Source organism: Hemicordylus capensis, chromosome 8 (genome assembly GCF_027244095.1).
Source record: "Hemicordylus capensis ecotype Gifberg chromosome 8, rHemCap1.1.pri, whole genome shotgun sequence".
NCBI classification, from domain to species: Eukaryota; Metazoa; Chordata; class Lepidosauria; order Squamata; family Cordylidae; genus Hemicordylus; species Hemicordylus capensis.
This window is the reverse complement of record NC_069664.1, coordinates 7,781,061-7,803,370: the sequence shown is the minus strand read 5'-3', so window position 1 is coordinate 7,803,370 and position 22,310 is coordinate 7,781,061. Positions and strand designations below refer to the sequence as shown.

Sequence of the window (22,310 nt, the reverse complement as noted above, 5' to 3'; positions counted from 1 at the left end):
CAGCCCTATCTTGGAGAAGCCAGGGAGGGAACTTGAAACCTTCTGCTCTTCCCAGTGCGGCTTCATCCCCTGAGGGGAATATCTTGCAGTGCTCACCCATCAAGTCTCCCATTCATATGCAACCAGGGCAGACCCTGCTTAGCTATGGGGACAAGTCATGCTTGCTACCACAAGACCAGCTCTCCTCTCCAGTTAACAAAGCAAAGAAAGGCAATGGAAATTTTTATCCATGCAAAGTGCAATTAACCCATGGAACACACTGAAAGCTGAAAGGATCTACACTGTTGTTTATTACAAGGGCCTACACATTCAGGAGAGAGAACTCCATCAAGGATTCCTGGATGAGATGATCACAGGGCAGTTGCTCAACCTTGGGTCCAGTATTTCCTCTCACAGGGATTCCCAGATGTTGCTGACTACAACTCCCAGAATCCCCAAGCAAAAGCCATTGCAGCTGGGGATTCTGGGCGTTGTAGTCAGCAACATCTGGGAATCCCTGTGTGAGGGAACACTGCTTGGATCTCCAGATGTTGTTGGACTGTAACTCCCATCATCAGCAAAATGCCATTGTGGCTGGGGATGATGGAAGTTATCAGGGCTAACCGCCCTGAGCCATTTTGGAAGGGCGGTATACAAATCAAATCAAATCAATCAATAAGTTGTAGTCCAACAATATTCATCAACCCAAGGTTGGGAACTCCTATTTCAGGATGCAACCAGGTCAGGTTGGGTGGGGCGGCGAAGTTTTTGGCTGTTTTAAAATCCTATTCTCAGAGTCTAGGAACCTAACCCCCACAATCCCATAGACTGCAATGCTTCATTATCCACAGTAATCTGCAGAAAGAAACTCCCCCCTCCAGATTATTATTATTATTTATTCGATTTCTATACTGCCCTTCCAAAAATGGCTCAGGGAAATTACACAGAGAAATAATAAATAAATAAGATGGTCCCCTGTCCCCAAAGGGCTCACGAACTAAAAAGAAACATAAGATAGACACCAGCAACAGTCACTGGAGGTCCTGTGCTGGGGGTGGAAAGAACCAGTTACTCTCCCCCTGCTCAATAAAGAGAATCACCACATTAAAAGGTGCCTCTTTGCCAAGTTAGCAGGGGAAAGGAAATGAGGTCCAACAGTACACTGACTGGCAGCTGCTCTGCAATTTTTCAGGCAGGAGCCTCTCTCAGCCCTACCTGGAGATGCTGCCAGGGATTGAACCTGGGACCTTCTGCATGCAAAGAAGATGCTTTACCACCGAGCTGCAGGCAGCTCCATTTGCTCAAGTCTTCACCTGCTCCACAACAAACTTTCCTTCACGTGTGGTGTATTCCCCACATGGTGAGAACTTAGATTGCCTGCTCCCACTGAACAATGACTGCACACACTGTACTGTATTATTTCCTCAACGCCCCCTTTAATTGGCAGAGAAGCCTGCATCTTTGACCCTGGAGGATGACAGCTTTGAGGGGGATTGTTAAGGAAGCAAAATGAAGGAGATAACACATTCTGAAAGCTCTCCACAAGAGCTGTTAAGGACAGGATGGCTCTGTGCTGGTGTCAACTGGGAGTAACTACACTGCTACCCAGGGTCATAGACTCTTCTTTGGACAGCTCAATCCTTGCCCATAAATTTCAAAGCATTTTTCTCAAGGTGAGAAATACTAACAAGCCTGCTGTTACAGACGGAGCATGCAAACTCATTCATCCACCCTCCAAAGACAGTCTCTGGCCCATAAAGCTCAGCTCTGGATTCTGTTTTCAGGACTAAGAGGCAATATTTCTTATTATCCTTGTTCGACTTCATATGAAGTATAAACAGAGGGTCTTAAGATGCTTCATGGCTTCTGCCTCATTAGTGAGTATCCACAGCCAGGCCCTTGCACATCTGAAATTGGGGAGGATGACTTCTAGCAAGGGTCATCATTTTCCTACTATTTTATTTTATTTATGAAATACAAATTCAGCAGATTAAGGTTTTAATAAGATAGATATAATATGGTAGGGGGAAAGGGCTTCATCTGTTGAACAGTTATCTTGGGGTGACTTCAGCTGGGAAACGGAGAACATAAATCTGTAAAATAAAGAAGTGTCTGCCTGTCACAATGTTGTTAAAAGCACAGGAACCCTGACAAAGAAGAATACGGCACCTCCATTTCCAAGTCAGTAGATCTGGCTTGGGTCACCTTAAGTGGCGCAGCGTGAAAATCCTTGACTAAAAAGCAGAAGGTTGCCAGTTTGAATCCCCACTGATACTGCATTGGGCAGCAGCGATATAGGAAGATTCTGAAAGGCATCATCTCATACTGTGCAGGAGAAGGCAATGGTAAACCCTGCTAACTTGGCAAAGAGGCACCTTTTAATGTGGTGATTATCTCTATTTAGCAGAGGGAGAGTAACTGGCCCTATCCAGCCCCGGCACAGTACCTCCAGTGACTGTTGCTGGTGTCTATCTTATGTTTCTTTTCAGATTGTGAGCCCTTTGGGACAGGAATCCATCTTATTTATTTATTATTTCTCTGTGTAAACCACCCTGAGCCATTTTTGGAAGGGCAGTATAGAAATCGAATGAATGAACGCATACATAAAACAAACAAACAAACCCCTCCTGTATTCTACAGGGCTCGGTGGGTGCCAGGAGTCGAAATCAACTCGACGGCACACTTTACCTTTAGATCTGGCTTAAGGCCCGATATCGCTCTGCTCCCTCTGCCAACCCACCACCCCAGTTAAGCTACTATGAAAGCGAAGGCATCATCAATCTCTCAAGGTGCTTTTGCCCTGCAGGTGGAGGGGAAAGAGGAGCTGGAGAAGCTCTTAACTTCAGTCACGTGTGCCTTTTTGCACAAGCAGTGCTGCTGTGTCTATTCAATAAGACAACTAGTCAGGGCTCAGTTTGGGGTGAAGGTAGTAATTACCGTGAGTGTTCTCAAGCAGTAACTAGCAATGAGAAACTGCTGTTGAACCAGAAAAGTAGCCAATTAGAAGATGCTTCTAGGAGGGGAAAGAGACCTGGGTCATTCCTGCCTAATTCCAAATTACAGTTGCTTCCCCAAATCCCATACATTAGGGGTTCCTAAACTTGGCTCCCCAGATGTTGTTGGACTACAACACCCATCACCCCCAGCCACAATGGCCGTGGGGATTATGGGAGTTGTACCCAAACATCTAGGGACCCAAGGTTAAGAACTTCTGCCATACATATCAACAGAGATGTAAAAAAATGATTAGACCAGATTCCAAAGTTTTTGTGATCTAGTCAAATTGACTCCTTAGGAAAAGATTGCATTTGTTTCTCCCTTTTAAGACTACATGAATACACATGTGGATACCAGCCATCTTCCGTGTAATTTTTTTTTTTAAACTGAAAAGTATTTAAAAGCAGTTCCAAACCTGGCTTGGTCATGGGGTGAGGGAAAGTGTATTATAGGAAACACTTTATATATCTTCTAACTGGCTACATTTCTGGTTCAACAGCAGCTTCTCATTGCCAGTTACGGCTTGAGAACACTCACGGTAATTACTACCTTCACCCCAAACTGAGCCCTGACTAATTGTCTTATTGAATAGACACAGCACTGCTTATAGCTGATCTGGCGCAGAGCATTTGTGCCCCTAGTCGGCCACTGCTTTCTTCCTCCACCCCACCCACCCCTGCTTTTTTGCCTGTCCACTGTCGTCTTCTTCTCCCACCACCCTCCCGCCCACAGCCGCCACCACCTTCTTCTTCCCCGCCCACTACCCCCATCTTCTTCTTTTGTGCCGCCCGCCCTATCGCCACCACTTTCTGGCTGCCCGGCCGCCCGCCTCCCGCCCAGCCGCAGCCGCTCACCTACCGCCTGCCTACCGCCCGGCCGCAGCCACCCAGCCACCGCCGTTTTCTGTGGCCGGCCACCCACCCGCTGGTCACAGCCTCCCGGCTGCTGCCGTTTTCTTTGGCTGGCCACCCCCACTGCCACAGCTGCCATTTTCTTCCCTCCTACCCGTCCCGTGGCTATTTGGCAGCTCTCCAAACTCTCACGAGAGCTGCCACACATGGGATTAGCCATGGTTACGTCTTAGGGAATTAAATATATAGATAATGGGCCCTATCCATTAGGTGCCCATGGCAGTCACACCAGAATAAACACACACTCATTCACTCTTGCACATTCTTCAACTTTCTAGGGTACAGCTTGAATCACTATGAAAAACCTAGCCAATCTAGTTTGAACAAATAATACAGCAATTACTACATTATCTCAATGGATGGGCCCACTCTGCTAGGCATTTCCCTTCTCAGCATTTAACACACTTCAGAAAAGCCTTATTGGATCAGGCCCAAAGCCTATCTAGTCCAGCATCCTGCTTCCCAGAGTGGCCTACCACCAGATTCCTCTGGGTGGGAAGCCCCCAAGTATGAAATTATTATTATTATCATTTTATATCCCGCTCTTCCTCCAAGCAGCCCAGAGCGGTGTACTATATACTTAAGTTTCTCCTCACAACAACCCTGTGAAGTAGGTTAGGCTGAGAGATAAGCGACCAGAGTTACCCACCAAGTATCATGGCTGAATGGGGATTTGAACTTGGGTCTCCCCGGTCCTAGTCCAGCATTCTAACCACTACACCACGCTGGCCCTCTCCTGCTATTGCCCCCCCACCCCCTGCAACTGATATTCAGAGACATCCTGCCTCTGAACTTAGAGGTAGCATGTAGCATTCAAGAATATAGCCATTGATGGTCCTATCCTCCATGAATTTGTCTAGAAGAGACCCTAACATAATGTGAACTTCAAGGAAAGACTCTAATGAAATATGAACTTGAACTCTATTCAGTCCAGTTGGTCTATTCCAGTTGAGAGTGTCTGGGCTGGGGTGGAGAGAGGAGTGTGGGAGGTGTGAATTTGGTTTCACCAAAGGAAGCTAGTTTAACATTAAAATCAGAGCATCTCTTTCAAGGGCAAGCCTTCCACTGTAAGAATTTCAATAGGGCAGACACATTGGGGGAATAAGTGGAGAGTGGTATGCAGGTACATTCATTAGCTCTGGGGGAGGAGGGAGGGAGGAAGGAATTCAAGTACAACCAAGCAGATACTCTAAAAATAAGAGTAACAGGATGAGGTGCTTATCTGAAGAGGATGAGCCTGTTCACCCCCATTGTCTTGAAGAGAGACACTGGATGAGTCATCCCCAAGGAGGCAAGGTGAGTTTCTTTGTCCCTTTTCTTTGCTCATCCAGTTTAACTATGTGGGTGTAGACTAGAGTCAAGATTGTATTCCCAGCAAATCTTAACTGCAAATAACTTGCACAATTCAAATAGTTGGGAATTGGAGGGGAAAGGTGTAGTAAGAAATTAACAGTGCTCCTAACTGGTTATGCTGTAAACATGTCAATATTATACCCACTTCACCATCATGGCTTCCTGCAAAGGAAAAAGAACTGTGGAATGAAATCAAAGAAGTTGTTAAGGATGAATGTGAAAAGAGACTGCCAGAGAACAAGGAACAGAAGAAAGCAAAATGGATGTCAGAACAGAGGATGCAAATTGCCAAGAAGAGGAGAGAAGCCAAAGTCAAGAAAGATAAAGACCTCAGGAAGGAACTTAATAGGGAATTTCAGAAAGCTGTTAGAAGAGACAAGGAGCAGTACTACAATGACATCTGTAAAGACCTTGAGGATGGAAATAGACACAGAATGGAAAAACAAGGAAAGTTTTCCAAAAGATTTCTGAAATCAGAAGGAGGTTCCAACCTCAAACTGGTATGTTAAGGGATGCCAAAGGACAGATAGTAACTGATTCAGAAAAGATCAAGCAGAGATGGAAGGAGTATACTGAAAATCTGTACATCAGGGACATCAATATCCAAGATACTCTAGAAGATATTCCCTACTTGCAAGAACCTCTAGTATGGAAAGATGAAGTTAGATCAGCACTCTGGTCATTACCAAGTCAGAAGGTTACAGGAATTGATGGAACAGCTACAGAAATACGGCAGACAACGGAAGAGGAATCTGTCAAGGCTCTAACCAAACTATGCTAGCAAATTTGGAGAATGACACAGTGGCAACAGACTGGAAGAGGTCAGTCTACATACTCATACCAAAGAAAGGAGACTTAACAGATTGCGCAAACCATCTCACAATATCCTTAATTTCACATGCTAGCAAAATAATGCTCAGGATCATCCAGCGCAGATTAGAGCGTGGAAAGGGAAATGCCAGATGTTCACGCTGGTTTCAGAGAAGCCAAAGAACAAGAGACATCATTGCTGATGCACATTGGATAATTGAGAAAGCCAAAGAATACCAGAAAGAAGTCAATATGTGCTTTATTCACTACAGAAAAGCCTTAAATGGTATCGACTGTGTCAAGTTGTAGAATAGCCTTAGGAAAATGGGTGTCCTCACTGTCCTCATGAGAAACCTATACACAGGGCAGGAAGCCACAGTCCTGACAGAATATGGTGAAACAGATTGATTCCAGATGGCAAAGGAGTAAGACAAGGCTGTATACTTTGTCCTTATTTATTCAACTTACTAGCAATTTTAAGCCCGTTAGATTAACGGGTGCTAGTAGACCGCCCCCGCCCCCCGTCTCCCGCGGGGCCGAGTGCGGCCGCCAGCGGGGCCAGTCCTTCCCAGTCCGTGGCGTCCGCCGCCATAGGGGCCAGTCGCCCCGCTGCGGCCACCGCCACCTCTGGCCAAGGCTGTGGCTCTGCCGCCGCCGAGGCCGCACTCTCCTCCCGGCGTTGGCGGCCGCCGCCGCTTCTCGTCCGCCGCTTCTCCTCCGCCGCTTCTCCTCCTCCCGGCCCCAACATGGCCACCCGTGTTTGGGCGGCCGTATCTTTCTCGGACGTTCTGGGCATGCGCTCTGCGCATGCCCAGAACAGCTGAGAAAGACATGGGCCGGAAAGGACACGGGATCACGCTCAAGCTGATTATTACAGAGGATATGCTGAACATATACTGAGAGAAGCTGGACTGGAAGAAGATGAGCATTGTTTAAAGTTGGAGGAAGAAACATCAATAGCCTGCACTACACTGATGACACTACCCTGATAGCTGAGAATGTGGATGATCTGCAAGCTCTAGCAATGAAAGTCAAGGAGCACAGTGAAAAAATGGGACTACAGCTAAATGTAAAGAAGACTAAAGTAATGACAACGGGTACAGCAACCAGCCTCAGAACTGATAATGAAGACATTTAAGTGGTGGATAGATTCTGCCTTTTAGTATTGACCATCAACAGTAAAAGATCCAGCAGTCAAAAAATACGCCGCAGACTAGCTCTTGGTAGGGTAGCAATGAAGGCCTTGGAAAGGATATTTAGATGCTGTGACATGTCTATACCTACAAAAATTAGAATTGTTTGGACAATGGTTTTTCCCTGTGACACTCTATGGATGCGAAAGCTGGACTTTGAAGAAGCAAGATAGAAAAAGCATTATCGCTTTTGAACTTTGGTGCTGGAGAAAACTTTTGTGGATACCATGGGTGGCCAGGAAAACCAACCAATGGATCATAGAACAAATCAATCCAGAATTTTCACTCAAGGCACAAATGACCAGGCTCAAGCTATCATACTTCGGACAGATTATGCGAAAACCCAGCTCCCTTGAGAAGTCCATAATGCTGGGGAAAGTGGAAGGAAAGCGAAGAAGAGGACAGCCAGCAGCAAGGTGGATGGACTCGATCACAACAGCAATTAATGCACCACTGAGAGACCTTCAAGGCCAAGTGGAAGACAGATCATCCTGGAGAGAATCTGTCTATGTGGTCGCTAAGAGTCGACACGGACTTGACAGCACTTAATCAATCAAGGATGTTAAGCATTCTTGATTTATTTATATTCAGCTCATTCTCCAAGGAGACCAGGGTAGTGTACCTGGTTATGTTTATCTTCACAACAAGCCTTTGAGGTAGGTTAGGCTGAGAAATAAGTGACTGGTTCAGAGAGTCACTCAGGGGTTAGAGAGCTGTATCCTTCTCCCTCACACCCCCACCCCGACACACACAACTATAGTTGTCATGGTTTCCCCAGGGGAGGAAAGTGTCTATAAAACCTATTAGAGTCTGTGTTATTCCCTTTGAGTTGATACCCAAAGGTCCTGATCTATGAGTCTTCATGAGCAAGAAGTGTTAACGAGACCAGTGCAGAGCCTAATTTGGGTGAAACGTCACCAGAGCATGTGAATTAGTAACAGAAAATGCTCCTGAGCATATGTAATATGCATTTCCCACACTACTGAATCACCAACAAAATAAAGCCCTGCCACACCTGGAATGAGAGGGCCCATACTTTCACAGCAGAGTATGTGATTTCAGGCAGGCTTGTTTCCCAGCACCTCTCTTCCTATTCATATTTCACATTTGTACCCTTTCCTTTCAAGTTGACATCTCATTTTGTTCTCACAACCATCCTGCAAGGTAGAGTTAGACTGAGAGGGAGTAGCCCGATTCAGACATTATGCCGTACAAGTATACAGATATCTGTGTGTGAACAGCTGCACGTGTTAAAAGCGAACCTGGGTACAGACCCCTCAAATGCGTGGAACAGATAGGATATGGCTGTGCTTGTGTTCAGCATAATATGTGAATGGGGCTAATGACTTGTGCAAGGTCACCTGAGGAACTACATGACAGAACAGGATTTGAACCTGGTTATGCCAAGCTCTAGATCTATTGTGCACTGAATCAACAACTTCTCCGGAAGATCCTTAGCTGAGGGACTCTCAACCTTGCGTCCCCAGATATTTTTGGACTACAACCCATCATCCCCTGACACAAGGCCTTTGGAGACCCAATGTTGGGAACCCCTTCTTCCAACCAAGTATAACAACTTGCTAGCATTTCTATAGCACATACTGAGTGTTCAAAACACATCTCAGTAACCTTTACAAGGACCCTGTAAAATAGGTTAATATGATTATTGCCCTTTGCAAGTGGGGAGCTTGAGGATCTCTTGGATACTCTGTTGCCCCTAAGTCCACAATAATCCAAATTCGCCACGTTTCCCTCCTGCTGTTCGGAAAATGCTTTGCACATTGCATTCCTCTCTTTTGCTCCTTGTCATCTTTCCTCCTTTGACTGTACCCTTTTCTTCAATTTCCCCCCCTTCCTCTTCCCATCTGCATGAACACCTGCTCCTGTGACAGGATCAGAGCTCTTCCCTGTCAAATCTTTCCCCCTGTGATGGCTCCCTTTGTACTCTGAGAAGCAGGTACTTGTATTTATAGCTATGTGGCTGGCAGCCCCCTCACCTGGCTTTTCTGCCAGAGTTCGGCTGATTGGAACTTAACCCTCTGGCGACCTCAAGACATCCATTTGAGTGCAGCAAAGAGCTACTGTGGTGAAAAGGGAACAGCACCAGACTTAGCAAGGAAGAACAAAACAAGGTCTTATCTCTATTTGCACAGACCCTGCTTTTGGGGGGGGGGGGTCAAACCAAAGAGAGAGAGAGAGAGAGAGAGAGAGAGAGAGAACAAAAAGTTGAATCTGAGCATCAGGCTATCAGCAAAAACCAACCACACACGGGGGAAAATAATCTGTCAGCAACGTCAGTAATCACAGCCTCCCAGCTGCAACCAGCTATGAAGTGGTCCTCTTCACTGCTGAGAGGAGGGTGGCTTATAAATCCAGACAAAATCAAATCAGAAATACGAAGTCAGCATGTGCAAAGTTCATGGATCTGGAAATATCTTCTCCATTTAAAAACAGTATAAGATATACAACACAAAGTTAACATGCTCCTCGTTGTTAAGTTGAAAGGCAATAGCTCGTCCACACTAAATACATGTTAATCTGTATTTTTGTCACAGGCTTTATTACCCATAGCCACCTAATGGAGCAGCAGGGAAATGGCTTGACTACCAAGCCAGAGGTTGCCAGTTCAAATCCCCGCTGGGATGTTTCTCAGACTATGGGAAACACCTATATCGGGCAGTAGCGATATAGGAAGATGCTGAAAGGCATCATCTCATACTGCGTGGCAGGAGGCAATGGTCAACCCCTCCTGTATTCTACCAAAGACAACCACAGGGCTCTGCGATCGCCAGGAGTCGACACTGACTCGACAGCACACTTTACTCTATTACCCAGAAAAACATGCATTTCCCTCCCAGATCGCAACAAACAAAAAAAGAAAAATAGAATAATTTCTAGCACTTCTGTTTCTAAAATGAGATAGGTGCTCAAGCTCCGATGTTTAGAAGACGGGAGGCACTATGTAGTAGTGGAAGAAAAATACTCTGTACGTGAGCAAAGACCCTTCATTCTCCAGTGCTGTGCAATAGCACTTAAACAGGTTCAGGAGCTAATGAGCCCAGAATCAAATTAAGCCTGTTGTACTATGAAGTTGCTGACTATTGGCCACATGGAAATTGGATGAGATTCTCTACTAAGATCACTTTTGATAAATGTGGAGCAAGTATATCTGGTTTATATTTTAGTTTCTCCCAATTGTGGTGTTTGCTAGCTTGTTTCGTTAGGGAGATTTGAAGCTGCATCAAAAGCTGCCATCATTGGACAGGAATAATGGAAAGCTTTCTTTATTCAGGTTTCCTTCACCCTCATATTTATATCTTGCCCTTTCCCCAAAAAATTTAGAGTGGCATATTGAGGATTTTATCCTCACAACCACCTTGTGAGGTAGGCCTGTGGATGAGAAACATTGAAGGGCAACTAACCACGGAAAAGGGTCTCCTTGGTTCCCATTGCCCTGTTACCATGACAACCAAGAAGACACTTTTCCTTGGTTAGTTGCCCACCTCGGGGTTAGTTCCCATTACCCTGTTACCATGACAACCTCACATGTTGCTGGGGTGATAATTAGTGGAAATCTGGGCTTGTTGCTTGGCAACCTTTGCTATATTGCAGTAATATCTGGGGAGGAAGTGGGTTTTGGCAGGGCCTGGGAGGCACTGCAGCATTTCAGTCCCAGAGGCAGTTAAAAAAATTAAAAAATTTAAAAAATGTTAAAATAAAATTTAAAAATGTGTGTGTGGAATAAATAAGTTGAGCCAAGGAGGATTCCCCAAAACTCAGTTGGCTGCCTGGAAGCTAAGCTTGAGAAGGAAGAAAGCTGGGTGCTGTTTAACCCTCTTCTCTTGCCTGTTAGGACCTTCCTGAGATCCCCCACCATAGGTTAGTCTGCGAGGGGGGCCTGGCTCAAGACTATCTGGTGGGCTTAGGAACATAGGAAGCTGCCATATATGGAGCCAGACCCTTGGTCCATCTAGCTCAGTATTGTCTTCACAGACTGACAGCGGCGTCTCCAAGGTTGCGGGCAGGAATCTCTCTCAGCCCCGTCTTGGAGATGCTACCAGGGAGGAAACTTGGAACCTAGATGCTCTTCCCAGAGCAGCTCCATCCCCTGAGGGGAACATCTTACAGTGCGCACACTTCTCGTCTCCCTTTCACAGGCAACTAGGGCAGACCCTGCTTAACTAAGGGGACAAGTCATGCTTGCTACCACAAGACCAGCTCTCCTCTTCATAGCCAAGTGGAGATATGAACCCAAGTCTTTCTGATCCAAGTCTGACATCTTATCCACTACACTACACTAGCTTACAGAGACCATAAGTTATTAGGTCCAGGCCTCATACCCCCACAGCCAGCCCCATAAAAGTCATCCCAGGGGTGAGCAGAAGGTAGCATGGAATCTACTGCTGGATCTACTGCTAGATTGCCAAATTGTTTTAGTAGATCAGCAAGGGTTTCTACCACCTAATCATTACTACCTCCAATAGCAATGAGAAAAGGACCTCTTTTTACTTCTCAGTTCGAATTCCTGATCTGTAGTCAAGATCTCTCAGTGTATGGCTCACGGGATGCAGTGTGCCAGGGGTTCTTGAACTTGGATCTGCAGGTGATGTTGGATTACAATTCTCATCATCCGCAGCCACTTCTTCAGCTACTATGGCTGGGGATAATGGAAGCTGCTATCCAAGAATATAGGAATATAGGAAGCTGCCATATACAGAGGCAGACCACTGGTCCATCTAGCTCAGGATTGTCTACACAGACTGGCAGCAGCTTCTCCAAAGTTGCAGGCAGGGATCTCTCTGAGCCCTATCTTGGAAAAACAGACTTGGAAAGAACTAACCTCGAGTTTGAGCGATAGAACCTCCTCTCGAGGTCCCAGAAAGAAACCTTCAAGGAAACGGGACGGAACTGGTGCCCTCATACTAGGGAATTGGAACGTTCCCCTTCTCATAATCAGGTTAGTAAACCTGTATGTCATTTATGCAATGCTCCTGCATAGGAATAGGGAGGGAAGATGAGACCAAGAGGTTCACGCAGATGAGACAGTAAATCTCTTCTGGAAAAGTTTGTATGGTTATGTGCAAAGAGACAAGTGTATCTCTTCTAAACAGCAATGGGACAAATTGTGGAAATGGACGTCGGACGTAACCGCCCCGATTACCTGATGTCCCTTGAAATCCCCCACCCCTGAGTTACAGTACTACCTGTCCTGCATATACTTCATAACCTTGTGGGTTTCCAAATCCTTGTGTGTAAATCTTTGTAGATATATCATGTACAAACAACCACTTTGTATATAATTGTGCTCTGGCAAGGTACTGTATGCTTTGGTAGTTTGTTGGTTCAATAAAAAAATCTTGTCCTATCTTGGAGATGCCAGGGAGCAAACTTGAAATCTTCTGTTCTCCCCATCCCCTAAGGGGGAATATCTTCCAGTGCTCACACATGCAGTCTCCCATTCAAATGCAACCAGGGTAGACCTTGCTTAGCAAAGGGGAGTAGGACAAGTCATGCTTGCTACCACAAGACCAGCTCTCCTCGCTAATCTGGGGATTCAAATTTGAGAACCCTTGCAGAAGGTAACTGGTTCTCCCTATGAGCCACCATTTTGTATCTGGTTGCATCTTTACACCTGGTTTGGGCTGTAGACCTTCGGATTCTAGTTTTTAAAAAAATCAATTTTGCACTTTTGAAGTCCGAGATGCCTGAATCAAACCACATACTTCAGGAAGAGAGAGTACCTAGTAGAAACTCTCTGTGGACAAGAGCTGCTAACATTAGGAACCCCTCCCTGACCTCAGCTCTCTCATAACTGTTTCCCAACTCCCTGGCTGCACAAGTTCACTGGATCTATTGTGTTAAGCAAGGACCAAAATGGCAATTTGCCCTTTCTCTCAGCTATACTCTCTGCTCGGGCGGGAAGCATCCCTGGGGATATGGCATGGCCATCAGCACTGTCCTTTAAACTCATCTGCTGTCAGACCTGCCAAAGACTTGGAAGGCTTTATGAAAAGAAATGTACCTTACACCTGTTGCTCACTCCCTGCTTCTCTGTGCAGTTGGAAATTCCAGCACAGCATTTTCCAGGCACACAGACAATTTGTCAAAACAACCAACAAGAACAACAAGAAGAACAACAACATACCTTTGGACACTGCGCCAAAGGTCAAGGCTGTTTCTTGCCAGCAAGCTATAAAAATTTACTTCTTTAGTAGCTACATTCCAGCTGTGTTTCTCTAAACACCCATCTCTCACCCTTGCCCAAATAGATGGCAGCTGTTCAGTTGCTAGTAGCCATCAATGCCCATTTAAGCAAATACTGTCAAGCCACCGGCACCCATCAGGAGGAAATATCTTTAGCTATTAGCTAAGCCATTGTGGCTGGGGATGATGGGAGTTGTAGTCCAACAACATCTGGAGACCTGAGCCACGCAACACCTAGAGAAAAAGCTATCCCTCATATCCAACGGGGATGCTTACGAGAGGGACCCGCATTCCTGGGAATCGAGTGTTGCTTTTGTTTGTTTGTTTGTTTGTTTGTTTATTCGATTTCTATGCCGCCCTTCCAAAAATGGCTCAGGGCAGTTGACACAGAGAAATAATAAATAAATAAGATGGCTCCCTGTCCCCAAAGGGCTCACAATCTAAAAAGAAACAGAAGATAGACACCAGCAACAGTCACTGGAAGTACTGTGCTGGGGGTGGACAGGGCCAGTTACTCTCCCCTTGCTCAATAAAGAGAATCACCACATTAAAAGGTGCCTCTTTGCCCAGTTAGCAGGGGAGTTAGCTAGCCAGTTAGCTTTTACAAGTGTGCTTTAAATTGGCTGCTATCAGGCCTGCCAAAGAACAAAGAGGTGTCTTGTGCCTGCACCTAGGATCCAATGTGGGATTCCAGAAGTCATTAATCACTGTCTTTCTAGTCCTTCTCTGGCTCCTTTTTGCTTTGTGCTTCCATACAAAACCCCCAGTATTTATTTCCTTGCTGAGCTGGGCCTGGCCCTATCCCTTTTCTCAAGCTCAAGGTATCGTATTGACAGGCCTTTTAAGTCCGCTTGCCAACTCCTGTCCCAATGTCCTCCAACATTTCATAGATGAAACAGAGACACTGTTGTGCACTTATCATTCCTATTCTCACACCAAGGATCCGGGGGGGGGACCCCCTTCCCCCACTCTAAGGCATGTGGCCAGCATTCCCTCTAACCAGGATTCCCAGATGTTGACTACAACTCCCAGAATCCCCAGCCTCAATGGCTTTTGCCTGAGAATTATGGGCGTTGTAGTCAACAACATCTGGGAATCCCTGTTGGGGGGGGACACTGCATGTGGCTGGGAGGCTCTTACCCACTTGCTTATTTATTCTGCAACTATCTTTCATACGTTGGCTTCCAAAGCAAGAGATGCATTAGTAAACCTGCTAGAATTGCTGCCTTTCTGAGTAAGCCTAAGAACGTTTAATATCTAATTTCACAACGGATCTGGTTGTACTTATTATGAAAGAACTGCAGCTCACACACATTCAGCAGCATTTACTCTCCTAATAAGAAGCTACACAGAGCAGGGACGTAGCAAGGTTGGAGTGGGCCCAGAGACAAGATTTTAAAATGCCCTCCCCCCTCACTGAAGCTCAGCTCATGAAGTAAAGAAATCTTAAATGAGGCTGAATAATGGTAACAAAAGGCATAGTAAAATTTTCATCCTAAATTTTTGTAAATTGCAAAAGGTTTTGTAAATTGTGGACAATGCAAGTCATTTAATGGTCCTAGAGAAAGACATGCAGTTCTGGTAGCTCCAGGTCTTAACACTCGCATCAGTTTTGAAGGATGAATACAACTGAAGGAAGCCCGGGCGGGTGCGCGGCTGGGGGAGTCAGTCATGTGACTTGCCTCTGTGGGCCCCCCAAGGCAGTGGGGCCCTAGATAACTGTCTCCCCTTGCCCTATGATAGTTACGCCCCTGACACAGAGGCAGAAGCGGTCCTTCCATGGGGCCAGGTCAGGCAGTTACCTCCAGCCGTGGAATCTTGGAGAGCTGATGGGCCGCCTGTTCTCATCATACTACTGGCCTACCTCTCCAGTTGTCTGTAAATATTACTGAGATAATGTATGTAAAATGATTAGGACACTCCAAAGCATAAAAGATTGCCTTGTATAAATGCAAAACAGCATTGTTGTGGCAGAGTGCTAATCTCCCTGTCGGAGCATAAGAACACAAGAACAGCCCTGCTGGGTCAGGCCCAAGGCCCATCTAGCTCAGCCTCCTGTGGCCCACCAGATGCCACTGGGAAGCCCACAGGCAACAGGAGAAAGCAGACCGCCTCCCCGGCTGTTGTCACCCTGCAACTGATATTCAGAGGCATCCTGCCTCTGCAGTACACAGGGCAGCAAGATGATCCCCACCACGGCTGCTATCGGAGCAGCTCTTTGACACGGCTCCGATCCTTGCAAGTTCTGCAAGGAGTGCCTGTTCTTGCAAAGCTTGAACCAGAGAGGAGGCAGTGGCAGTGGCTAGCCACCTTCCCTCCTTTGCATCCGCTGTGCCACTTTTTCACAGCTTGCAAGGTTCGGTTTTGAAAGGGGTCTGGCTCCCACCAGAGTTATGGGGTAAGGATGGATTTGGTTCACCTGGCTGGGCCTAGAAGGGTCCTCCCCACCCCAGCTTCTCAAGTATGTGTTGAAAGGCAACCTGAGGGACATGTCAGACCGTTGGTCCATCTAGTCCAGTACTGTCTATGTCTACACCAGGGCGGCTCAAATTCGGCCCTCCTGCAGATGTTGGCCTACAACTCCCATAAATCCCGGGCTACTGCCCACTATGGCTGGGGATTATGGGAGTTGCAGTCCAAAAACAGCTGGGGGACTTAAGTGGAGCAGGCCTGGTCTACACTGACTGGCAGAGCCTCTCTCCAAGGTTTCAGGCAGGAGTCTCTCCCAGTCCTACCTGGATATGTCAGGGAGGGAACCTGGGGTTTTCTGCATGCAGATGCTCTTCCACAGAGCTATGCCCCCATCCCCTGACGGGAATATCTTACAGCATTCACATGCAATCACCCACCCAAATGCAAACCAAGGAAAACCCTGCTTAGCAAAGAGGACAATTCGTGCTCACTACCACAAGACCGGCTCTCCTTAGGCACCAGCACTATACTATTGCCTATGGTAGCTACACAGAACTCCATATCCAGAGGAAGTATGTCTCCGAGTACCAGCTGCTACAGCCAAATGGAGAAGAGGCTATATGTGAGCTTCTCAGAGACTTCTGGCTGATCACTGCTAGAAAGAGAGTTCTGGGCGAAGGTAACTTTGGGTTGATCCAGCATGGCTGTTCTTGGGTGCTCCAAAGCACCACCGACTCCAGAAAATGAAAGCCAACAGTCTGTCCCATAAATAACCACTGCGGCAGTTTTATCCGAAACAAGCGGTACAGGATCTGTCCTGTTTCAAGAGTTGCCGGGAAAAGGGTTCCCAGGGGCTCATTTCTCAAGGAGCCAGAGCAGGTCTGACAAAGGCTAAGGGCCCCAGTGTGATCTCACCTGGGTTGGCAGACAGCATGGCTTGGGGAGGAGAGGAACCTGAGCGAGAGAGAGCTTTCTGCCAAGAGCAGAGTCTGCCAGCCCCACTGCGCTTGCCCTGTGGAGGGGAGGAGAGGGGAGGGGAGGGAGGGGACCCGCAAGAAAAGAGGTCAATTCAGCTACCACGTTAGTTTGACAATAATGCCTACAAACAAACCAAGCGCTGGGCGAGACAAATGGTGTGTCACAACCTCTGCTTGTCTTGCTCGTTTTGTTAGCTTGGCTTCTGTCACATCCCTCCATCGTCTCCTAATATTCAAGCTAGGGTGGGGGGGGGGGAAATGCTGTTTGGCGGATCTGCAGCTTCCCCAAAGTGGCACTCCATCCCACCATCACTAGCATGCTCCATGTATCAGGGGCGTAGCAAGGTTGGAGTGGGCCCAGAGACAAGATTTTAAAATGCCTCCCCCACTGAAGCTCAGCTCAGGAAGTAAAGAAATCTTTAAAAGATGTTCTGTTCTGGTAGCTCCAGGTCTTAACACTCACATCAATTTTGGAGGATGAAAACAACTGAAGGAAGCCCGGGTGGGTTTGCAGCTGGGGGAGTCAGTCATGTGACTTGCAAGGCAGTGGGTCCCCAGACAACTGTCTCCCCATGCCCAATTATAGTTACGCTCCTGATATCAGCTCTAAGTAGAACAGTCCTAACAGGTGTGTGGTCAAGGGAGGAGAGCTGTTCTTGTGGTAAGGTAAAGGTAAAGTGTGCCATCGAATCGGAGTCGACTCCTGGCGCCTACAGAGCCCTGTGGTTGTCTTTGGTAGAATACAGGAGGGGTTGACCATTGCCATCTCCTGCACAGTATGAGATGATGCCTATCAGCATCTTCCTTTATCACTGCTGCCCAATATAGGTGTTTACCAGTGGGGATTCGAACCGGCAACCTCTGACTTGCTAGTCAAGACATTTCCCCGCTGTGCTATTAGGTCTAGGGAGGAGAGCTGGTCTCATGATAGCAGGCATGACTGCCCCCTCTGCTAAGCAGAATCTGCCCTGATTGCTTTTGAATAGGAGACTACATGTGTGAGCACTATGAGATATTCCCCTTAGAGGATGACGCCCCACCTGTCTGCTTGCACGCTGAAGGTTCCAAGTTCCCTCCCTGGCAGCATCTCCAGATGGGGCTGAGAGAGACTCCAGTCTGCAACCTTGGAGAAGCCGCTGCCAGTCTGTGTGGACAATACCAAGCTAGATGGACCAATGGTCCGACTTGGCAGTTTCCTTGTCTGCCTTAGCAGTAGTTCCTAAACTACATCTGGCGTGGGGAGAAGGTAGATCTGGATCTTCTGATAGATCTCTAGGTGATTTGAGCCATTTTTGGAAGCACGGGATAGAAATTTAAATAAATAGAGAGATAAATAGATAAATAAATAAATTTGTCAGCAAGGATTTCAATTCCAAGTTATTTTAATAAAGCAGCAGCAGCAGCAACAAAAAGGCTCTCCCCACTCTCAGTTGGGCTGCTGAAATGAAGAAAAATTGAGAGGAAACCAGGAGTGGATTTCTGTGCGGAAGGACTGTGAGCTCAGGTTTAGTTCTGAATGCAAATTCCTGGGCTTAGCATGTGCTCCAAGGCCCCCTGTTCCTTAATGCAAGGTGAATTCCATCCCGCTGCTAGTATTTTGCACATGGAGTTGGCTGGTAGACCTGGGAGTTCTAGTAATAGTCAATTCTTTAATCCTGAAGACTGCTCTTGCTCTACATGGCCTCTGCACTTCTGTAGCATGTGGCTAAGGGTGCAAGTCAGGAAGTTATTGGTTCAAACGTGGACTTCATGCCATCCAGGGGCAACCTTTCCATGAGGCAAGGTGAGGCAGTCACCTCAGGCAGGTAGTGATCGGGATGCTGGCGAGGCAGAAAGATGCCTTCCTGCCCTCACTTTTAAAAAAGGAACAAGGTGAGCGGGCGTGCAAGGAGGGGGCAGCATTTGCTGGTGTGCATGTGCCTCAGATGCATAGAAATCTTGAGGTCAGCTAGACAGTGTCAAACAAGCCACCAGCTTTTCACCTCTGCCCACTGTATGCAACAACGGAATAATCAGACTGGCCTGTCTTACAGGCCAGATGCAGATTAAAGAGATAATATATGCAATGCACTATGGGCACTTGAAATGTGCTATATAAATGCTAATTGTATTAATTGTTAATAACTTGTTGATTTTTTTCCCCTGCCTACTGATCGGCATTTCAACTTTGTGTTTTCATTTTTGACTCAGAGACTTGTTGCTAGCCACCTTGAGAGCCATCATCTAAGGAAAGGCAGCACAGAAATGTTTAGATGGATATAAAGACAGAAGTAATAGCCCCAGATTGAAACACTTCTGCAGCTGCTGGGAACCTGCACATTCATTTTTAAAAGAAATCACCTTGGTCCTGGTTTTTCAAGGAGAAACTTCAAAAGACAAAATCACAGGAGAGGATCCAAGGACCCCCAGCAGATTAACGGAGATCCCCAGATGCTGTTGACTACAACTCTCATAATCCCCAGCCAAAAGCCATTGAAGCTGGGGATGCTGGGAGTTGTAATCAACAACATCTGGGAATCCCTGTTACAGGGAACACTGCCCCTAGGTCTAGTCTCCTCTCTAACATTCTACGAGGCAGGACAACACAGATGTACCAAACCCAATCAACAACTATTATACAACTGAGATCGCAGAGAAGGTACATTGCAGAATGGAGCCTGCAGAGCTCTAGATGACTCAGAGAAGTGAGCTCCACCACGTGCTGTAGGGCAAGACGACCCAGAGGAAAATTCCTCTCCGTCCAGGTCCTAAATGCATGAGCATTTAGCAAAAATGCACGAGACAAATGCATCACTACGAAGGTAACGATGAATGTTGGCTGCACCGTTGTGTACAATTGATTGTACAATACAATCGTCTTCTTGGGTAATCTCTTTGGCAAAAATGCCACCTGGAAATCCTGCCATGTGGCAAGTGCTTGCTAGCTGGCTGGCTGAGGGTTGATGACATTATGCCCTGATGACATGGCTTTGCAGTGAGTAAGTGAGGCACTCTGGCAATGTGCTTCTCCACATTCCTTTTTGACCAAGTTCCTGCCTCGGCTCGAAGCACTCCCAGATCCAAGAATGACGATGGGAGGCAGGTGACAGCTACTCATGTGCAACAGATGCTTCGGATTCCAGCCTGACTCAAGCAGCAGAAGCCAGCACACGACTGGGTACGCATGTGGGAGTGAAATGTGCCACAGTGGAAGCCTGTCAGAGCCTGGTAACCAGGGAGGCACTCTTGATTGGAGAGTTGCTTAGCAAAGCATGAGAGATTGGCAAGAGCAAATTGCTGGCATTCTCCTTCCCCCCCCCCCCCAAGATGTGTTGCGGGGAGATTGCATAACAATCTCCTTCTAGGAAGGTTTCCAGCAGGACGCTGGAGAGGCATCTGTTGGGAACACTCTGGGTAAAGGATATCCTGTTTTTGGAGCAGGATGTTCAGCCAGATGAAAACTGGGATATCTTCCGATTATGAGTATCAGTGCTTACCGTTCTGGTCCTCCAGCAGTGTATTTTGGTGTGTTTGAATGCACAGTCACCTAGGAACATAGGATTCTAGTTAGACCAGTGGTCCATCTAGCTTAGTATTGTCTGTACCAGCGATTCTCAACGTTTGGTCCCCAGATGTTATTGGACTTCAACTCCCATAATCCCCAGCCCCAGTGGCCTTTGGTTAGGGATTATGGAAATTGAAGTCCAATAACATCTGGGGACTCAACGTTGAGAATCCCTGGTCTACACAGACTGGCAGCAGCTCCACGGTTTCAGAGAGGAATCTTTCCCAATTCTACTTGGAGATGCAGCCAGGGACTGAACCCAAGATCTTCTGCATGCAAAGCAGATGCTCTGCCTAAGCTATAGCCCCATCCCCTACTTCTTAGGAATACAGAAAGCTGCCTTATACTGAACCTGACCATTGGTCCATCTAGTCGGCCCTCCTGCAGATGTTGGCCTACAACTCCCATAATCCCCAGCTATTGGCCACTGTGGCTAGGGATTATGGAGTTACAGTCCAAAACCAGCTGGGGCAGGGGGGCAGAGTTGAACAAGTCTGATCTAGCTCAATACTGTCTACATTAACACTCAGCAGCTCTGCAAGCTTTCAGACGGGTTATTTCCCCACCCTACCTGGAAACGACAGGGATCAGACCTGGGACCTTCTGCATGCAAAGCAGCTGCTCTACCACAGAGCTACGGCCCCGTCACCTCTTGATATAGTCGTACGATAAAAACCAGGGAAATTTTAAGAACAATAAAAGAAAGGAAACTGGAATGTTTGGGGCATGTGATGAGACATCAGAGATATCTTCTGCAATTAATATTGCAAGGAACAATTGAGGGCAGGAAGGAGGAAAAACTCGTGGTTGAAAGACCTTAGAGACTGGTATGGTAGAAGCACTGCGTCACTGTTTAGAGATGCAGTGTCAAAAGATCAAGAAGCCTTAATGATGGCTAACCTCCAATAGCAGAAGCAACTAAAGAAGAAGATACTGAAATCTTTAGTCAATTGTGTCCAGTTTCCTATGAAAACTTTTAGCCAAAGTGATCCGAGACACATTATATATACACCACGCCTTGCTGTCCCTTATATTAAATTGCAGAAGAAATGTTCATTCCACTATCACTACCCCAGGGTAGCTCAAGGCTTTTCACCAAAAGAGAGGAGAGCTGGTCTTGCAGCAGCAAGCATGACTTGTCCCCATAGCTAAGCAGGGTCCACCCTGGTTGCATCTGAATGGGAGACTTGATGTGTGAGCACTGCAAGATATTCCCCTCAGGGGATGGAGTCGCTCTGGGAAGAGCAGAAGGTTCCAAGATACAACCTCCCTATAGAATAGGGCTCCATAGACACAATTCTATTGCCTCCTCCTGCGCAGTATGAGATGATGCCTTTCAGCATCTTCCTAGATCGCTGCTGCCTGATACAAGCATTTCTGGGAAACATACCAGCGGGGATTCGAACTGGCAACCTTCTGCTTGTTAGTCAAGTATTTCCCCGCTGCGCCACTTAAGGTGAAATGGTGCTTAGTCAGGGCAGACTAATCTGGATGCTGCCAAAAAGGTGAAAAACGTACAGCAGTACTCTTGCATTTGGTCCTAGCATTCAAAGTGGGAACTTGGAATATGCATATCGGTAAATGCACCTTGGCATCTTAGTATGCAGAGGGATACAAGTTTTTACATTCCTGAAGTGACTGTTTTGCTTCCAAATTTTATCCCCCAACATGAGGGGTGGGAGGGGGGAACCCATGCTCAGTGGACATCTGTGCAACACAAATATGCAAGGATGCCCAGAATATGTGGGTGTTGGTGAAAACACTGCCTTGTCTCTGAAAGCACGTGGAAGTGAGGGAGACAAAGAAGAGGCACGTGCCTGCCAATGGGATGAACAGCAGCAAGGGGAGCGGGTTCCGAGCTGCACACAAGCCCAGGAATCCCTCCTCCTTTGAGTGCATTCCGAGCAATGGACATCTAAGTCCAGAACCT

General features: G+C 46.9%; 1 protein-coding gene across 3 annotated transcripts in view; it reads right to left on the bottom strand.

Annotated features, from left to right (window-relative positions):
* The window catches only part of PHYHIP (phytanoyl-CoA 2-hydroxylase interacting protein), a 60,529-nt gene that overhangs the window by 24,943 nt on the left and 13,276 nt on the right, over nt 1-22,310 (bottom strand). The gene's annotated exons all lie outside the window — the stretch shown is intronic.